The 19,843-nt window shown below is 46.7% G+C and overlaps 1 long non-coding RNA gene and 1 other non-coding gene across 2 annotated transcripts; one reads left to right on the top strand and one right to left on the bottom strand.

The window, feature by feature from the left end:
* Positions 1 to 1,161: 1,161 nt before the first annotated feature.
* On the top strand, positions 1,162 to 8,406 carry LOC143774004 (uncharacterized). Its single transcript, XR_013215458.1, has 3 exons — positions 1,162 to 1,265; positions 8,041 to 8,161; positions 8,223 to 8,406. It is a non-coding gene; the product is annotated as an uncharacterized LOC143774004 (long non-coding RNA).
* TRNAS-UGA (transfer RNA serine (anticodon UGA)) lies at positions 7,773 to 7,854 on the bottom strand. The gene has a single exon. It is a non-coding gene; the product is annotated as a tRNA-Ser (tRNA).
* Positions 8,407 to 19,843: the final 11,437 nt, after the last annotated feature.

The following is a 19,843-nucleotide window of genomic DNA, read 5'->3' as shown; positions in this document are numbered from 1 at the left end:
GTGCGTACCTCCTGAGCACCCGCGATCCTCTGTGCGTACCTCCTGAGCACCCGCGATCCTCTGTGCGTACCTCCTGAGCACCCGCGATCCTCTGTGCGTACCTCCTGAGCACCCGCGATCCTCTGTGCGTACCTCCTGAGCACCCGCGATCCTCTGTGCGTACCTCCTGAGCACCCGCGATCCTCTGTGCGTACCTCCTGAGCACCCGCGATCCTCTGTGCGTACCTCCTGAGCACCCGCGATCCTCTGTGCGTACCTCCTGAGCACCCGCGATCCTCTGTGCGTACCTCCTGAGCACCCGCGATCCTCTGTGCGTACCTCCTGAGCACCCGCGATCCTCTGTGCGTACCTCCTGAGCACCCGCGATCCTCTGTGCGTACCTCCCGAGCACCCGCGATCCTCTGTGCGTACCTCCCGAGCACCCGCGATCCTCTGTGCGTACCTCCCGAGCACCCGCGATCCTCTGTGCGTACCTCCCGAGCACCCGCGATCCTCTGTGCGTACCTCCCGAGCACCCGCGATCCTCTGTGCGTACCTCCCGAGCACCCGCGATCCTCTGTGCGTACCTCCCGAGCACCCGCGATCCTCTGTGCGTACCTCCCGAGCACCCGCGATCCTCTGTGCGTACCTCCCGAGCACCCGCGATCCTCTGTGCGTACCTCCCGAGCACCCGCGATCCTCTGTGCGTACCTCCCGAGCACCCGCATGCTCACTCAACAGCAGCATCCACTTTTTGCTCCCAGCCGCTCGCCTGTGTTGCCATGTAAATGGGGCAACGCTGAAGGAGACTCAACATGAGGACCCCATAGTTGGACTCCCATCGATCATGAGTTGATGCCCCCTTTGTATTTGATGCTTTGGAAGAAAACTGCTTTCTAATCTCGCATAGAATATTCCAGCCGTCCTGCTGTAGGAGATTGTGCAAGAAAAAAAATATTGCGCTTCGCTGCACCTCCTTCATTCTCAGGATTGGTAGGACTCCCAGAAATGGTTTTTGGAGTGGACCCCTTGTGCGGTGGCTGGTGCCACAGTAAATAGAAGTATGTGAACTGGTGCAGCCATAGAGCCGCTATGCCCTTTTGCCCACTGTCCGTGGCTGCCTGGAGACACATGCGTCAGTGATGTCACTTCTGTCTAGGTGACATCACAATGGTGTGTATGGATTGCTGAAAAGATCACTGATGTATCTGTAGATGTCATTATTCTGCTTTCCATACGCAGAGCTGGCGGTGAGCTGTGACTGAGGGAGCAAAGAAGAGTTACTGGTAAATACGGCTGTTCCGACCACTCCTGTCAAATATTCAGCGGCTTCCACTGACGTCACACCGACAGAGCAGTGGCTTCTCCTCCGCTCTGTTGACAGGGCGTGAGTGCCAACATCATGCTGATTGACAGCCGGCTCCCTGCTGCCTAACTCCGGGGAGTTGACTTTCAATCGGCATGACATCAGTAGTCATGTGCTGTCGACAGAGCAGACCGGAAGAGGAAGAGCTGCTCTGTTGACATGGAGCAGTAGAATCACTGGCAGGAGCGGTCACTGACCACGCTGACCCGGCGCCAATAGAACAGGCAGGTAGTGAACTAGTTGGCAACTACCTGCCTGGATGTTTATAATGGTAATAATAATTTTATTTCTATAGCGCCAGCATATTCCGCAGCACTTTACATTTTAGAGGGAACTTGTACAGACAATAAAAGACATTACAGCATAACAATACACTATGTTCCAAATTATTATGCAAATTACATTTTTCTCGGATTTTCCTAAATGGTCGGTGCAAATGACAGTCAGTCTAATAAAAGTCATCACCCGTTAGATTATACATCGAATTTTATTGAAGAAACCTCCCAATGATAACAGTATAATCTCCAAAATGAATAAAAACTCACAATGCACTGTTCCAAATTATTAGGCACAGTAGAATTTCTAAACATTTGATATGTTTTAAAGAACTGAAAATGCTCATTTGTGGAATTTGCAGTAGGGTTGAGCGACTTTTATTTTTATAGGATCGGGTCGGGTTTCATGAAACCCGACTTTCTCAAAAGTCGGGTCGAGTGAAATCGGCCGATCCTATAAAAAAGTCGGGGTCGGCCGAAACACGAAACCCAATGCAGTGCAATGGGATACTATGGTTCCCAGGGTCTGAAGGAGAGGAAACTCTCCTTCAGGCCCTGGTATCCACATTTAAGTGTAAAATAAAGAATTAAAATAAAAAATATTGATATACTCACCTCTCCGACGCAGCCTGGACATCGCCGCTGGTAACCAGCATCTTCCGTTCCTAAGAATGGCGCTTGAAAGACCTTTCGATGACGTCACGGCTTGTGATTGGTCGCGGCGGCCCACGTGACCGCTCAGCGACCAATCACAAAGCCGTGACGTAATTTTCAGGTCCTAAATTCCTCATTCTAGGAATTTAGGACATGAGAATTACGTCACGGCTTTTGATTGGTCGCTGAGCGGTCACGTGGGCGGCCGCGACCAATCACAAGCCGTGATGTCATCGAAAGGTCCTTCACGCGCTCATTCTTAAGAAGGAAGGCTGCCGGAAAGAAGCCGAGGGTGAGTATATTCCTATTAGGTATATACTCACCCTCGGACGCGCCCTGCTTCTTTCCGGCAGCCTTCCTTCTTAAGAATGAGCGCGTGAAGGACCTTTCGATGACGTCACGGCTTGTGATTGGTCGCGGCGGCCCACGTGACCGCTCAGCGACCAATCAAAAGCCGTGACGTAATTCTCATGTCCTAAATTCCTAGAATGAGGAATTTAGGACCTGAAAATTACGTCACGGCTTTGTGATTGGTCGCTGAGCGGTCATGTGGGCGGCCGCGACCAATCACAAGCCGTGACGTCATCGAAAGGTCTTTCAAGCGCCATTCTTAGGAACGGAAGATGCCGGTTACCAGCGGCGATGTGCAGGCTGCGTCGGAGAGGTGAGTATATCAATATTTTTTATTTTAATTCTTTATTTTACACTTAAATGTGGATTCCGATACCGATTTCCGATATCGCAAACATATCGGAACTCGGTATCGGAATTCCGATACCAGATTCAGAAGATCGCCGACCTCATGGCCGACCCCACACAGGGGTCGGGTCGGGTTTCGTGAAACCCGACTTTGCCAAAAGTCGGCGACTTCTGAAAATGGCCGACCCGTTTCGCTCAACCCTAATTTGCAGCATTAGGAGGTCACATTCACTGAACAAAAATGCTATTTAACTCCAAAACATCCTAACAGACCAAGTTACATGTTAACATAGGAACCTTCTTTGATGTCACCTTCACAATTCTTGCATCCATTGAACTTGTGAGTTTTTGGAGAGTTTCTGCTTGTATTTCTTTGCATGAAGTCAGAAAAGCCTCCCAGAGCTGCTGTTTTGATGTGAACTGCCTCCCACCCTCATAGATCTTTTGCTTGATGATACTCCAAAGGTTCTCTATAGGGTTGATGTCAGGGGAAGATGGTGGCCACACCATGAGTTTATCTCCTTTTATGCCCATAGCAGCCAATGACTCCGCTATTCTTTGCAGCATGAGATGGTGCATTGTCATGCATGAAGATGATTTTGCTCCTGAAGGCACGTTTCTGCTTTTTATACCATGGAGGAAAGTTGTCAGTCAGAAACTCTATATACTTTGCAGAGGTCATTTTCACACCTTCAGGAACCTTAAAGGGCCCTACCAGCTGTTTCTCCATGATTCTGGCCCAAAACATGACTCCACCTCCTTGCTGTTGTATAAACCTTGTTGGGACATGGTGGCCATCCACCATCCATCCACTACTCCATCCATTTGGACCATTCAGGGTTGCTCAACACTTATCAGTAAACAAGACTGTTTGGAAATTAGTCTTCATGTATGTCTGGGCCCACTGCAACCGTTTCTGCTTGTGAACACTGTTTAAGGGGTGGCCGAATAGTAGGTTTATGCACCACAGCAAGCCTTTGAAGGATCCTACACCTTGAGGTTCGAGGGACTCCAGAGGCACCAGCAGCTTCAAATATCTGTTTGCTGCTTTGTAATGGCTTTTTAGCAGCTGCTCTCTTAATCCGATGAACTTGCCTGGCAGAAATCTTCCTCATTATGCCTTTATCAGCACAAACACATTTGTGCTCAGATACAGCCACAAATCTCTTAACAGTACGATGATCACGCTTAAGTTTTGGGGAAATTTCTAATGTTTTCATCCCTTGTCCAAGGCACTGCACTATTTGATGCTTTTCAGCAGCAGAGAGATCCTTTTTCTTTCCCATGTTACTTGAAAACTGTGACCTGCTTAATAATGTGGAACATCATTTTTAAGTAGTTTTCCTTTAATTAGAATCACCTGGAAAGCTAATTATCACATGTGTTTAAGATTGATTTCAGTGATTCATTGAGCCCTGAGACACAATACTATCCACGAGTTTATTTGAAAAACAAAACAATTAAATCTTTATGACACTTAAATCCAATTTGCATAATAATTTGGAACACAGTGTAATCACATAAATCAACAGATACCAAGAGGAGTGAGGGCCCTGCTCGCAAGCTTACAATCTATGAGGAAAAGGGGGAGACACGAGAGGTGGATGGTAACAATTGCTTTTGTTGCTCGGACCAGCCATAGTGTAAGAATCGGGTGTTTGTGTAAAGCCTAAGCATATAACAGTACAGACACAGGGCTATTAACTGCATAAAGCGTGTGAGAACATGATGCGATGAACCTGGTTATGAAGAAAGTTTTGAATGGGGAACACAGGGATAGTTAAGTAATTGTGTTGAGGCGGTAGGCCAGTCTGAAGAAGTGCGTTTTTAGGGCACGCTTAAAACTATGGGGATTGGGGATTAATCACATCATCCTGGGTAGTGCATTCCAAAGAATTGGCGCAGCATGTGAGAAGTCTTGGAGACGAGAGTGGGAGATTCTGATTATTGAAGATGTTAATCTCAGGTCATTAGCAGAACAGAGGGCACTGGTACGGTGGGAGGAGATGTAGGGCGGTGTTGAACCGTAGAGAGCTTTGTGGGACGAGAGTAATAAGTTTGTACTGAATTCTGGAGTGGATGGGTAACCAGTGTAATGACTGGCACAAGGTAGAGGCATCGGTGTAATGGTTGGTAAGAAATATGATCCTGGCTGCAGCATTCAGGACAGATTGAAGCGGGGAGAGTTTGTTGGCTCATAGTAAAAAAAAAAAAATTTAGTCCTGGACAACAAGTACACGGTTACACGGTGCAAGAAAATGGGTTACATGTAGGTTTGGTGCCACCTGATGCATTGAAAACTCTGCTTAATGGCTCACACTTAAATAAAATCGCTCCAGTGTTCTTCCTGAAAAGTAGGACGAGGGTCAGGTGAGAGCAACGCAATTTTTCTCACCTAGCATCCGTATGCAATGCATTTTTAACATCACTTTTATATACAGTAATTCTGCCATTTCAATCTAGTTTTCTAACTAATAAAGTAATGATAGATTCAGATATACACTGCTCAAAAAATAAAGGGAACACTCAAACAACAGAATCTAACTCCAAGTAAATCAAACTTCTGTGAAATCAAACTGTCCACTTAGGAAGCAACACTGATCGACAATCAATTTCACATGCTGTTGTGCAAATGGAATAGACAACAGATGGAAATTATTGGCAATTATCAAGACACCCTCAATAAAGGAGTGATTCTGCAGGTGGGGACCACAGACCACATCTCAGTACCAATGCTTTCTGGCTGATGTTTTGGTCACTTTTGAATGTTGGTTGTGCTTTCACACTAGTGGTAGCATGAGACGGACTCTACAACCCACACAAGTGGCTCAGGTAGTGCAGCTCATCCAGGATGGCACATCAATGCGACCTGTGGCAAGAAGGTTTGCTGTGTCAGTCAGCGTAATGTCCAGAGGCTGGAGGTGCTACCAGGAAACAGGCCAGTACACCAGGAGACGTGGAGGGGGCCGTAGGAGGGCAACAACCCAGCAGCACGACCGCTACCTCTGCCTTAGTGCAAGGAGGAACAGGAGGAGCACTGCCAGAGCCCTGCAAAATGACCTCCAGCAGGCCACAAATGTGCATGTGTCTGCACAAACGGTTAGAAACCGACTCCATGGGGATGGACTGAGTGCCCGATGTCCACAGATGGGGGTTGTGCTCACAGCCCAACACCGTGCAGGACGATTGGCATTTGTCACAGAACACCAGGATTGGAAAATTCACCACTGGCGCACTGTGCTCTTCACAGATGAAAGCAGGTTCACATTGAGCAGATGTGACAGAGTCTGGAGACGCCGTGGAGAGTGATCTGCTGCCTGCAACATCCTTCAGCATGACCGGTTTGGCAGTGGGTCAGTAATGGTGTGGGGTGGTATTTCTTTGGAGGGCCGCACAGCCCTCCATGTGCTCGCCAGAGGTAGCCTGATTGCCATTAGGTACCGAGATGAGATCCTCAGACCCCTCGTGAGACCATATGCTGGTGCGGTTGGCCCTCGGTTCTTCCTAATGCAGGACAATGCCAGACCTCATGTGGCTGGAGTGTGTCAGCAGTTCCTGCAAGATGAAGGCATTGAAGCTATGGACTGGCCCGCCCGTTCCCCAGACCTGAATCCGATTGAACATATCTGGGACATCATGTCTCACTCCATCCACCAACTGTCCAGGACTTGGCGGATGCTTTAGTCCAGGTCTGGGAGGAGATCCCTCAGGAGACCATCCGCCGCCTCATCAGGAGCATGCCCAGGCGTTGTATGGAGGTCATACAGGCACGTGGAGGCCACACACACTACTGAGCATCATTTCCTTGTTTTGAGGCATTTCCACTGAAGTTGGATCAGCCTTTTACTGGTTAAAATGGGGGGACCCCAAAAAAAATGACATGGGGTCCCCCATATATTTAATAACCAGCAAAGGTTAACCTGACAGCTGCTACCTTTTGCCGTGAACTCTGTGACCACAAGACCCCTGCACCACATGATTCAGGTGAACCAAACTCAGATCTTTAAAGCTAGGGGTGTGTAGCCAATTCCATTTTTTTTCCATTATTTGTGATGAAGAGTTGCTTTTTTTTAATGAGCATACAATTTTTTACAACTTTTTGCCCAAAAAAGTCGCAAAAATGCCCAAAGGCAAATAAAATGTTAGACTTTGCACATAATCCACGAATCGCGTGCACCATTTAGAAGAATCTTCAGATTAAAAAAAAACAGCAACACATACCAAAAATCAATCCCGCAAACGATGAATTTGGGCCTTTAAAAAAATGAAAATTCTGGAGCACAAATATCACTCCGTGGGGGGATAAAATACATTTGCACAAAAAATTTCACGACTTTTTAAAAATCACAAAATAATGAACCGGCCACTAACATTTGTGTTACAAAAACCACGTCTGCAATGGCGACCAGAGGGAAAAAAAAAATCAGATAAAAATATAAATATGAAAATCAAAAAAATTGAAAATGGACTTAAAAGAAGAATTTGGTGCAACAGAAAAACAAATCTAAAAAATGGGAAATATTAAAAAAAAATAACAAAAATAATAATTAAAAAAATTGGCGCAAAATCCATCAAGGCGGAAAATAAAACAAGACAAAAATATGATTTAAAAATTTGAAAACACGCCGGGGGTCGCAAAATATTACTTTGGGGGAGAATGATCAGTAGAGGCGATAAGCAAATACCCAATAAAGAAGGAAAATGGGATTGATCATTGTTTTGTTTATTTTTTTTTTACTGTAAAAAATAACATTTGCATTTAAAAACAATTTTGGAAAAATTAAAAAAAATAAAAATTCCGCTGCGAGCAGGGTTCGAACCTGCGCGGGGAGACCCCATTGGATTTCAAGTCCAACGCCTTAACCACTCGGCCATCACAGCGCCATGTTAAAGTCTGCAGAGATTTCCCACAGGTCTCCGAGCACAGATGACGCGTCACGGCCCCTGAGGTCACGTGTGTACGGAAAGCGCCGCGGTATTTACTATGGAAGCATTTCTGTGACATTTTACTGGTGATTCATCACTAGTAACTCCCATTACTGCCTTCTTATATGTCTACATACCCAGGATCGTCACAACTGCCCCCTGCTGGTCATAAGAGCGTACTGCATAGCAGTTTGCAGCACGGCGCACATCAGGAGCAATTCTACCGTCCGTGCACATAAATGTCGGGCATTTCCAGCTCGAGGTAATTTTAGGATCTGATATTTTACCTGCATTTATATTTATTCGCTGATTTATTTATTTAGTCAAAGGTAAAAACTACATCCAACTGCGGAACCAGAGCTGACCACCAGATGGCGCTGTTGACCGTGATTTGAGCACAATAGGGATCTCAGTGGCGACCTCTGCTGGATGTTATCAGATTGCAACAAACTAAATCAAGACTATGATGAATTTATGTCCATGAAAAGTCTAATAAAATAAAAAAAAGTAGAGATTATTTTTTTGTCTACTGCCTTTTGGCTATAGGGATACTTAGGGGGCATTAATCAATTTTATAGGACTATTTGTGGACAATCAGGGCATTATTACTTGCTAAGGAGACATTGTCCATTTTGGGGGACATTTTATTATTACTTAATTACAAATCATATATGTAATTGGGTTTTTAAAGAGATCTTCAACCTCTCCTAAGCCGTTTATGTGGGCATGCAGGTCATAGGAAGCTGAACAAAATGATACCTTGATATCTGCGATCCGATGTGTGATACCAGACAAATCCGAGTTTTTCTTAATATGTAAATGAGCTGTTAGGATCTATGGGCCGGACATAGATCTTCCCGAGAATCTGCCTCCAGAGCTTATTTTAGATTAAAGGGGGCGTTACCAGTGTGAGACATGTAGATCAGGAGAGCAGACCGTCAGTCATTACATGTCTCACACTGGTAACTCACCTTCATGTAAAACAAGCTCTGGAGGCAGATTATCGGGGAGATCTATGTCCGGCCCATAGATCTTAACAGCTCATTTGCATAAAAGGAAAAACATGGATTTCTTTGGAATAAGACATCGGATCACAGATATCAAGGTATCATTTTATTCAGCTTCCTATGACCTACATGATCATATGGACAGCTTAGGAGGGTGATTGATGCCCTTTAATAAGGGGGCACTGTTTCTGTATGAGTCACTTGGAGAAGTGTAGCCTTCAAAGGGACATTATTACTGTATAGGAGGCACACAGGGGGCATTAGAATTGGCACCAATATTTCTGACGGACAGTAGGGTACCATAGAACACTGCGGGGGCAACAACAGACATATAAGGGTATGAGCAGGGTGGGAAATTTGTGCAGATTGGTTGTTGTTTTCTTTTTTGCCCTCCATCTTGTACTAAACTCCATCTTACGCCTCTGCCAGAATACAAAATTACAACATTACCGCACTGACAATACAGCAGGTTTTTCTACAATTGCCAGGTTTCCTAGTTTTAAAAGTATTCACACATGCTCCACTAGAGGGCAGACTTTATACATACGATATATTGTCAGGTAATAGTCGGCAAGATGAGCCACAGGCGAAGTCTCGGCCCTGGACGATGGGTCTCAGAAAAGCCTAAACCTGCTAAAAATAAATGAATCTGTGTCATGCGCTAAAATCCCTGCGAGCCGCCTGGTGTCTCTGAATGTGAGATCCTGAGCTGTAACTATTATAGAAAAGCATGTCCCCTACCTACGTATGGCAATCCATGTACTGTATAGGGTGGCATGTAAATTCGGCCCACGAGATAGGCTCCATTGGAGCCCAAGTACAATAAGGCACCACAATATGGCTGTGTGCTGGGATCCCTCCGTAAAGCCGACCATACAGACTAGATAGATAACCAGGGGTTCATTAAAGGGTCCCATATAAAGAACGGCTCTGTATCTGGAGATAGCAATCAAGCGATCAATCGTACTCGCCAACATCCGCCACCATGACGTCACTCCATCTTGTCTCCTCCGCTGAGCCGCAGGCAGAGGTGACAAGATGGAGTCTGGTAATGGGGCGAGGTGAGATTAAGTTTATTTTGTTCTTATTAGCACAAAAGGGACACGGGAGATCTGGGCGGGTACACTAGTGTTATTTTGGATGCCATACGCTAGTGTGACCCCGGCCTGAGGGCTCATACCTAGTTGTGAGAAAAACGGACGAGTGGAATCTGATAAAAGACATGTAAGCCATGTCTCATATCCTGTCAGGTTCGGTAAGGAGTTAGCAAAAGCTGACAATTGAATTACCGGCTTTTCTGCTATCTAGCGCTGAATGAAATATAAATATATAGATATATACAGTATATATGTGTTTCACGGACATATACCCCTATACTATGTGTAGACATTTGAGTCGCCCGCCAGGGCTGTGGGGTCCGGTGTTCACAGGGGGATGTTACGGTGGCGGCGACCAGGTCCGTGGCCCTGGGCGCCCATGTAAAAGGAGAAAGTCTTTAAAGGGATTTGATGAATAGAGTTTGTTAGTGACGCCACCTGAGGTATTCGGTCAGTGGGGACCGGCGCTGCTTAGAGGGGTCCTCTGGGGTGATGTTATGGCAGCTAGATGGTATACCTTCCCACAGGTGAAGTGTATCCCCAGGGCTCCCGGTGTGTGGATGGAAGATGGTGAGTGGTGCAGTAAGGAACGAGGACACAGGTTTGCAGTCTCTTTACCTGGTTTACCGTAGACTTCAGGCAGCCACAGTCCATGGCACCAGATCACAGGGCAGGCAGGGTCCGGACGGCTTGGAAGCAAATCCAGAGTCCCCTTTACCAGGTGGAGTTAAGGTACCGTTACACTAAACGATTTACCAACGATCATGACCAGCGATACGACCTGGCCGTGATCGTTGGTAAGTCGTTGTGTGGTCGCTGGAGAGCTGTCACACAGACAGCTCTCCAGCGACCAACGATGCCAAAGTCAGTGCGGGAAGCTGACGGTCAGCTGACAGTCAGTGCGGGAAGCTGACGGCGAGGGACGTGACAGACATCGGAATGTAAGTATGTACTGTTTTTTGGGTTTTTTTACATTTACAATGGTAACCAGGGTAAACATCGGGTTACTAAGCGCGGCCCTGCGCTTAGTAACCCGATGTTTACCCTGGTTACAAGCGAACACATTGCTGGATCGGTGTCACACACACCGATCCAGCGATGTCAGGGGGTGATCCAGCGACGAAATAAAGTTCTGGACTTCTAGCTCCGACCAGCGATATCACAGCGGGATCCAGATCGCTGCTGCGTGTCAAACACAACGAGATCGCTATCCAGGACTCTGCAACGTCACGGATCGCTGTCGTTCTTGTTGGAAAGTTGCTCAGTGTGACGGTACCTTTAAATGCCTTCCTCTAGCGCGGTGGTGTTGTAGTCCCTTACTGCCTATGGCTTCTGATAAGGTCCTCCCAGTTCTTATCTCTGTCCCCCATATAGGATAGGACACAAACCCGTATGACAGGTGACTCGAGCCTTTTTACAGGATCTCTATCATGACCCGGGCTCTATGTGTTACTGTGCCTCCTGGGTATTGAGGTTGACAGGTAACTTGCAGTTCAGCTGTCCTGCTGGTTTCTGCTGTAAGTCGTAGAGTCCCTTACAACCTCGGTATTCCAGCTACCAGTTATCTGCGCTTCAGAGGGAGATGGTTTATTCGCAGCTGGTCTCCCCTGATGTCACTCTCCTGTGCTTCGCTCTCCTTCATGCTCACTGAACGATGTTCTTTCCTTCTGTATGTCTCTTTCTCCAGGGGTTGTAGTACTTCAGACTACAGGGCCCCTTCAGACCTTCTGACACTCTATGTCGGTCTGCACTCTTCTCTGTACCTCACTTTCTGACCCTTTTCCCTCCAAATCAGAATTTATATAGGGAAGCCACCCATCAACAGGGTGTGGGCTCCCCCTTCTGGCCTGGAGTGTGAACATGTTGTGTGCATTGTGATTACCTGAGAGATATCCTTCATCACTTCCAAGCGTAACATCACTCTCCCCGTGAGGAAAGCAATGTCACTGTGACGACCAGGACCCTGGGGGTCACACATTTATTTTATCTATTCTATTCTAACCTGTCAGTGTGATTTTACTGTACACCGCACTGAGTTACCGGCTTTTCTAAAGGACACCAGTGCGTAAAAATCAGACAGCACTCGCATGGTCCGAGCGCTCTGTGATTTTTTTCTCGCACCTATTGACTTACATTGGCGAGTCTCGCCCGAGAATCACATCAAATCGCAGCATGCTGCGATTTTTTTCTCAGTCCGATTTCGGCTGAGAAAAAAATCGCAAATGAGATGTCACCTATTGACTAACATTGGTCCGAGTGCAATCCCATTTTTCATCGGATTGCACTTATCCGTTTTACTCACAAATGGGTATGAGGCTTTAGAATGGAGTGTCAGTGTGCATGCTCGACGGCCGCTCCATTTATCCTCTATCTGCCAAGTACTGCCTTTGGCCCCATAGAGAATAAATAATGGTAGGGAATCTCACCTAGCACTCTATTTTGAAATAAAAATGAGAGTGCTCTGTAGGGGATAAAAATATGACATGCTTTAGATTGAGTCACAGAATCATGAAATGGTAGAGTTGGGAGGGACATCAAGGGTCATCGTGTCCAACCCCCTGAGCATGAGCCCCACATAGCCTCCTCTATACAGCATGAGCCCCACATAGCCTCCTATATACAGTATGAGCCCCATATAGCCTCCCATAAACAGCATGAGCCCCACACAGCCTCCTCTATACAGCATGAGCCCCACATAGCCTCCTATATACAGTATGAGCCCCATATAGCCTCCCATAAATAGAATAAGCCCCACATAACCTATATACAGCATGAGCCCCACATAGCCTCCTCTATACAGCATGAGCCCCACATACCTTCCTATATACAGCATGAGCCCCACATAGCCTCCTATATACAGTATTATCCTCACATATCTCATATATACAGCTTGAGCCCCCTATATACAGTATGAGGTCCACACAGCCTCGTATATACAGCTTGAGCGCTATACACAGCTGAGTCCCCCTAAATACAATATGCATCCCCATAGCCTCCTATATATAGTTTGAGCCCCCTATACACAGTATGAGCCCAACACAGCTTCCTATATATAGCTTGAGCACTCCTATATACAATATGAGCCCAACAAAGCCTCCTATATACAGATTGAGCCCCCCATATACAGCATGAGCCCCCGCTTAGCCTCTTGTATTCAGTGGCAGCTCTCACATAGCCTCCTATGTACATACAAACATCCCAAACACATGAAAGAAACAAACCACCACATACTCACGTTGCTCCCGTTCCCCTGGCGCTCTGCTCCTGACTCCGGTGATCAAATGACATCATTGCACAGCCAAAAATCAAAATCTTCAATTGGATCATTGCACAGCCGTCTCACACACTGATTGGTGGAATAAGAGGACGGCGGCCCCTCCTCCACCAATGTATTCACCGCTGTCGGATGCAGAGAACGGTGACAGTGGGCGGCTGGCAGAGGGCACGGTGCCGCCTGTGGGCCACTGTTTTCAGCCCTTTGGCTGTCTCGGTTCACAGGCCAGACTGGAACAGCCAGAGGGCCGAATATGGCCTGTGGGCCACACTTTGCCCAGGTCTGCTCTAGACTGACAGGTGTCCCCGTGTTTGTAATCCACGGGGTATCCATATTGAAAGAGGACTATCAGTCACTGATTAGGACCGCCCACTGGACTTTTTTGCATACAAACAGCAGCAATTTCCATAGATAAAATACAAGTTCTACAGCAACTTTTTGCATTAAACAGTATCCACTTACTCTATAACATCCTGTTTGCAGATCAGGTACCAGTTTCAACATGACAGGATCCCTTTAAACGGATCCAGACTGATATCACAAGCTCTGATGTAGGAAAATGCAATGCATATAGGGGCTAACAGAAGAACAGGCCTCGTCACTCATAGCAACACCAATCACAGCGCAGCTTTCATTTTACCTAAGCAGTTTGAGACATGAAAGCTGCCCTGTGATTGGTTGTTATGGGCATGCTTTAGAGGGCTGCTTTAGAGGGTCCGCTGGGGGATGTTATGGCAGCTAGATGGTATATCTTCCCACAGGTGAAGTGTATCCCCAGGGCTCCCGATGTGTAGATGGTGATATAATGAGAAGTGCAGAGAAGAACGAGGACAGAAGGTTGCAGTCTCTTTACCTTTCCTGAAGACTTCAGCATCCACAGTCCAAGACCAGATCACAGGGCAGGCAGAGAAGTCCGGGCAGTCCAGAGACAAGCATGTTCCCCTGGGTATGTCAGGTGGGAGCCTACCACTCTGCGCTTTCTGTCTCTAAGTCCCTGCTGCCACTAAGTGTCTCAGCAAGGTCTTTAATCGTTCTGCTGTATGGCAGGCAGCTCAGGCCGTGTGAACTGGGGTCTGTTCTCGGTGACGCCAGGCTCCTAGGTGCTGCTGTGCCACAGGTAATTATGGGCAAAGTCCTTGTAGAACAATACCCTCCGGTTCTGCTCTGTGTTTTTGGAGTGCCCCCATGTATAAGGGCAATGGGGTACTCGGCACCGGGTCCTTCAGAGTTCTGCAGGGATGTCACGGTGGCCCAACCCGGTCCGTGGCCCTTTGTGGGGACGTCCGTTAAAAGGAAGAGTTTTTATGGTTTTGGGAAAGGTCTTTAAAGGGGAAGTTTTCGTGACGCCACCTGTCGTATTAGGTTAGGGTGACCGACGCTGCATAGGGGTCCGCTGGGGTGATGTGATGGCAGCTAGATGGTATACCTTCCCACAGGTGAAGTGTATCCCCAGGGCTTCCCGGAAGTGTAGATGGTGATGGTGGATGATGTAAGGTGCGGAGAATAATGAGGACACAAGGTTGCAGTCTCTTTACCTTTTACTGAAGGCTTCAGCATCCACAGTCCAGGGTACAGACCACAGGCAGGCAGAGTCCGGCCGGTCCCAAGGCACATCCAGAGTCCCCTTATCCAGGTGGAAATCAGTAGCCTTCCTACTAGCGCCTGTGTGTTGTAGTACCTCCCTGCTGAGCTTCTCGGTAAGGTCCTCACAACTCTTGTAGATGTTCTTGATGTTATTTCTTCCTCTCTGTCCCCCAGATGGTGTGGATAGGACAAACCCGTATGACTAGTGGCCTGAGGCTTGTTTATAGGGACCCTAGAGACGCCCCAACCCCCACAATTTGCCACTGTGTCTTCTTAGATATTAAGGTCGGGCAGCCAACTTGGAATTGACTGTCCTGCCGGTCTCTGAAGTAATGCGTAGAGACAATTACTCCCTCGGTGTTCCGGCCACCGGCTACGCGCCTCAGAAGGAGGCAGCCTATTTCAGGGCAGAACTCCTCCTGGTGTTTTCTCCTTGTGCTATGACTTCGTTTCTCACCCTCTACAGCACAGTTCTCTTCGTGTCCGTTCTCAGGATGCTGCCGCTAGGCCTCTGTCAGGATCCCACCCCTGACAGGGACCCTCTGTCTGCAGCTCAGATGTTCCTCCTTTTCCCCCTGTCTGCCTGACAGGTGTTGCCTGGGCAAAGCCCAGGCAGCGTCTCTCTCACTTTCTATCTAGCCCACCAGTTTTACCCTTCTGTGAGGAGTGCCCTAGTAGATAGGAGCAAGGCTCCCCCTGGTGGACTGGAGTGTGAAGTGTGATGTATGGTTTGTGATACCTGGTAGGAAGATCTCCTTTATTACCTTCAGACGTAATATCACTCCCCCTGGTGGAGGAACGACATTACTGCAACGACCAGGACCCTGGGGAGATGCATTTTATAATCCACAAAAGCCTCGGGCTCCCGGTACCCGGATTCTTTTCTTGCTGTGATACTCTTCAGAGGCCTGCTCATGGCCTCCTGGAGCTTTCACTTTCCTTTGTGCTCCACTCCTGTCTGTCCTCGCACACAGACTTCTACTACTAACTGAGCTGTCTCCGCCTCCAAACCAAGATCTTTATTCAGGGAAGCTGCCCTAAAACGGAGCTTGGAGCTCCCCCTCCTGGCCTGGAAGTGGAAGGTGTTGTGTGTGTGTAAACCTACCAAAGGAAACCTCACTTGTCTCCAGGCGTAGCACTATCCTCCCCGTGAGGAAGAGAGCACTACTGTGGTACCCGAACTCCAGGGGTGCCACACATCACATTTTAATAAGTGAAGCCCATCATGCACGGTCTGAAGGAATGTCAAGAAATAAAGCACACATCAATATTTCCACCTCAAATCCCTCGCTATAAAGTCTATTCACCACAATTAATAATATATGAATCCCTGACTACAAATAATGATTTTCTTTTCGAAACTTGGTGGCATTTTCTTTCCCATCGCCATCTTGCAACAGAACCAGGCCGTCGCTGAATAATTGTGTGTTTCATTCGGAGACTTAATTTATTAGGAATTGATTGGAGATCTGTAGTTTAATTTTCAGGTTTACACTTCCCAAGAGTTGAAAGCGGCTTATAAATGAGCGTTACAAAGTCTGATTTAGAAATACTCAGATTGCAGAAAGAAAAACTATAGCAGGTCGCCCCTGGATAAAGTGCGACATGTGTGATATATAGACGTTTCTGTGCTGATTGGAGGAGAAAGAATTGAAAGGAACGTTGTACGTGTGATCCGATGAAGAAGCTGAACGGATTGATATATAGGATTGTGGGAAAAGATTGTATTTTATTCTTATAAATCCCTTTCTATACTGAGGAGTCCAGTGGGCGGTCCTACTTAGTAGCCCCTTTCTGTATTTAGGAGTCCAGTGGGCAGTCCTACTTAGTAGCCCCTTTCTATACATGGGAGTCCAGTGAGCGGTCCTTTTTAGTAGCCCCTTTCTATACTTAGGAGTCCAGTGGGTGGCCCTACTTAGTAGCTGATGTTGAGGGAGGATCTAAAGTGATCCTTCACGGTTAACTCAGTGATTTCCAAATTAATCTACAAGGCGTTGCCGGCAACTGAAAATGACCAGACGGAGACGTGTGTCTCTGTTTGGGGGGGATCAAGCTGATCTCTCTGGCCCCCGTTTATTGTGTATGACTTTTCATAGTCATAGAAATTATACTTCAACCAATCAGCATAAGAACACGCTCACAGTTCTTAACCTATAAGAATGCAGGAACAGTCTGTGCGTCAAAGTTTCGTAGAACAATACACCCTCAGTCTCATGTTCTGTTTAGATTGCAACAATCAAGGTCTCATCAAGGTCTCATAACAGCTGTAAACTTTAGCCTACTATCAAAATTTATATCAAAACAACAAAATGGAGTCGAAAAGCACAAAATGGAGAATCTTTCTTAATTTGTCCCTTCACACTGAAAACTATCTCCATATGAATAGTCATGAAGGGAATAAAGGCAAGTCTCTCTACATGAAGTTGAGATGGTGGGGCTTTTTCTCTTTAAGGGAAGCTGGAGTGAGTCTTTGTTTCTTTACATGAAGTTTGGTGGGTGTTGGCCTCTTTACATTAAGTGGGGCTGGATGTTTGAGTCTCTACAGGAAGTAGGGGTGGGTCTTTGTCTCTTTATAGGAAGTGGGTTTGGGTCTTATCCTCTGTAAAGGAAGTGTATTTTTCTACAGGACATTAAGGTGTGTCTTTCTCATTCTACAGGCGTTGGGGGCAGGCCTTTGTCAGGAACTGGGACCGTGTAATTGTATTGTTACAGGAAATGGGGCCGTGTCATTGTCTTTTTGCAGGTAGTGGTGCCACATCATTGTCTGTTTACAAGAAGTAGGACCGTGTCATTGTCTTTTTACAGGAAGTGGGGCTGGGTCATTGTCTTTTTACAGGAAGTGGGACCGTGTCATTGTCTTTTTACAGGAAATGGGGCCATGTCATTGTCTTTTTACAGGAAGTGGGGCCGCCTCATTGTCTTTTTACAGGAAATGGGATCGTGTAATTGTCTTTTTACAGGAAGAGGACCATGTCATTGTCTTTTTACAAGAAGAAGACCATGTCTGTTGTGAATTCCGCTCTTGGGCTCCCTCCGGTGGTTGTAAGTGGCACTTTTGTGAGTTCTGCTCTTGGGCTCCCTCCGGTGGTTTTAAGTGGAACGGCTGCTCCTTGGATTTAGCAGTCAGCAGCTGCTTCCACTGATCGTCTATTCTGGCTCGGCTATTTAAGCCTGGCTCTATCCTTCAGCCAGTGCCAGTTGTCAATGGTTCCTGGTTGGATTCACATCTCCAGTTCAGCAAAGATAAGTCCTTGCTTTGTTCTTTTGCAGTCCACATTTTGTGGACTTTATCGTTCAGCAGTTTCTATGTTTTTTCTAGTCCAGCTTGTCAGTATGGATTTATTCAGTTAAGCTGGAAGCTCTGGGAAGCAGATTTACCCTCCACACCTTTAGTCAGGTGTGGAGATTTTTGTAAACTCTGTGGTGGATTTTTCTAGTTTTTTTAATACTGACCGCACAGTATTGTGTCCTATTCTATCTATCTAGCTAGAGTGGCCTCCTTTGCTTCATCCTGGTTTTATTCTGCGTATGTCATTTCCCTCTCCACTCACAGTCAATATTTGTGGGGGGCTGTCTATCCTTTGGGGATTTTCTCTGAGGCAAGATAGCTTTCCTGTTTCTATCTTTAGGGGTAGTTAGTCCTCCGGCTGTGACGAGGTGTCTAGGGAGTGACAGGAACATCCCACGGCTACTTCTAGTGTTGTGTTAAGCTCAGGAACTGCGGTCAGTACAGGTACCACCTCCTCCAGAGCTCGTCCCATGTTGCTCCTAAACCACCAGTTCATAACAGTACAACTGGCCAAAAATGAATTAAATGCATCTCAAAAGAAGGAAAAAAAAGTTCTGAGCCATTTTTTCTTCTGCAGTCTGTTTTGTCTTTTTTTTCCTCTTAATCTCTGGGTGGTTCAGGATTTTGGCGCTGGCATGGATGTTCAGGGTTTGTTTTCTCGTGTGGATCAACTTGCTGCAAGAGTACAGAGTATCCAAGATTATGTTGTCCAGACTCCGGCTTTAGAGCCTAGAATTCCTACTCCTGATTTGTTTTTTGGGGACAGATCTAAGTTTTTGAACTTTAAAAATAACTGCAAATTGTTTTTTGCTTTGAAACCCCGTTCCTCTGGTGATCCCATTCAGCAGGTTAAAATTGTCATCTCTCTGCTGCGTGGTGACCCTCAGGACTGGGCATTCTCCCTTGAATCAGGGGATCCGGCATTGCTTAATGTAGACGCATTTTTTCAAGCGCTCGGATTATTGTATGACGAACCTAATTCTGTGGATCATGCAGAAAAAACTTTGTTGGCCCTGTGTCAGGGTCAGGAAGCGGCAGAATTATACTGCCAGAAATTTAGAAAATGGTCTGTGCTCACTAAATGGAATGAGGAGGCCTTGGCTGCAATTTTCAGAAAGGGTCTTTCTGAAGCCCTTAAAGCTGTTATGGTGGGGTTCCTGTTATGGACCTGGTGGTTAGGTGCACCAGAAATGACCTGATAGTTAAACACGGAATCGGGACGAGCTCTGGGAAAATGGGAACTCTGCTGACCGCAAACCCTACTCCTATCAACACAACTAGAAATAGCCGTGGAGCGTGCCTGACTCTGCCTAGACGCCTCTTCACAGCCTAAGAGCTAACTTCCCCTAAAGAAAGGAAACAAAGCCTCACTTGCCTCAGAGAAATTTCCCCAAAGGTAAAAGCAGCCCCCCACAAGTATTGACTGTGAGATAAGAGGAAATCACAAACACAGGATGAGACAGGTTTCAGCAAAGAGAGGCCAGTCTAACTAAACAGATTGAGGATAGAAAAGGGATCTTTGCGGTCAACACAAAAAGCTACAAAAACCACGCAGAGTGTGCAAAAATACCCCTGCACCGACTCATGATGCGGTGGTGCCACTCTGCACCCCCAGAGCTTCCAGCTAGCCAGATAGTTTCATGTTAGCAAGCTGGACTAGAACTTAGCAAGAAAAACATATGTAACAAATGAA

The sequence above is a fragment of the Ranitomeya variabilis genome, chromosome 5 (genome assembly GCF_051348905.1).
Source record: "Ranitomeya variabilis isolate aRanVar5 chromosome 5, aRanVar5.hap1, whole genome shotgun sequence".
Taxonomy (NCBI): domain Eukaryota; kingdom Metazoa; phylum Chordata; class Amphibia; order Anura; family Dendrobatidae; genus Ranitomeya; species Ranitomeya variabilis.
The sequence above is the reverse complement of the archived record's forward strand: the minus strand, read 5'-3'. Positions and strand labels throughout refer to the sequence as shown.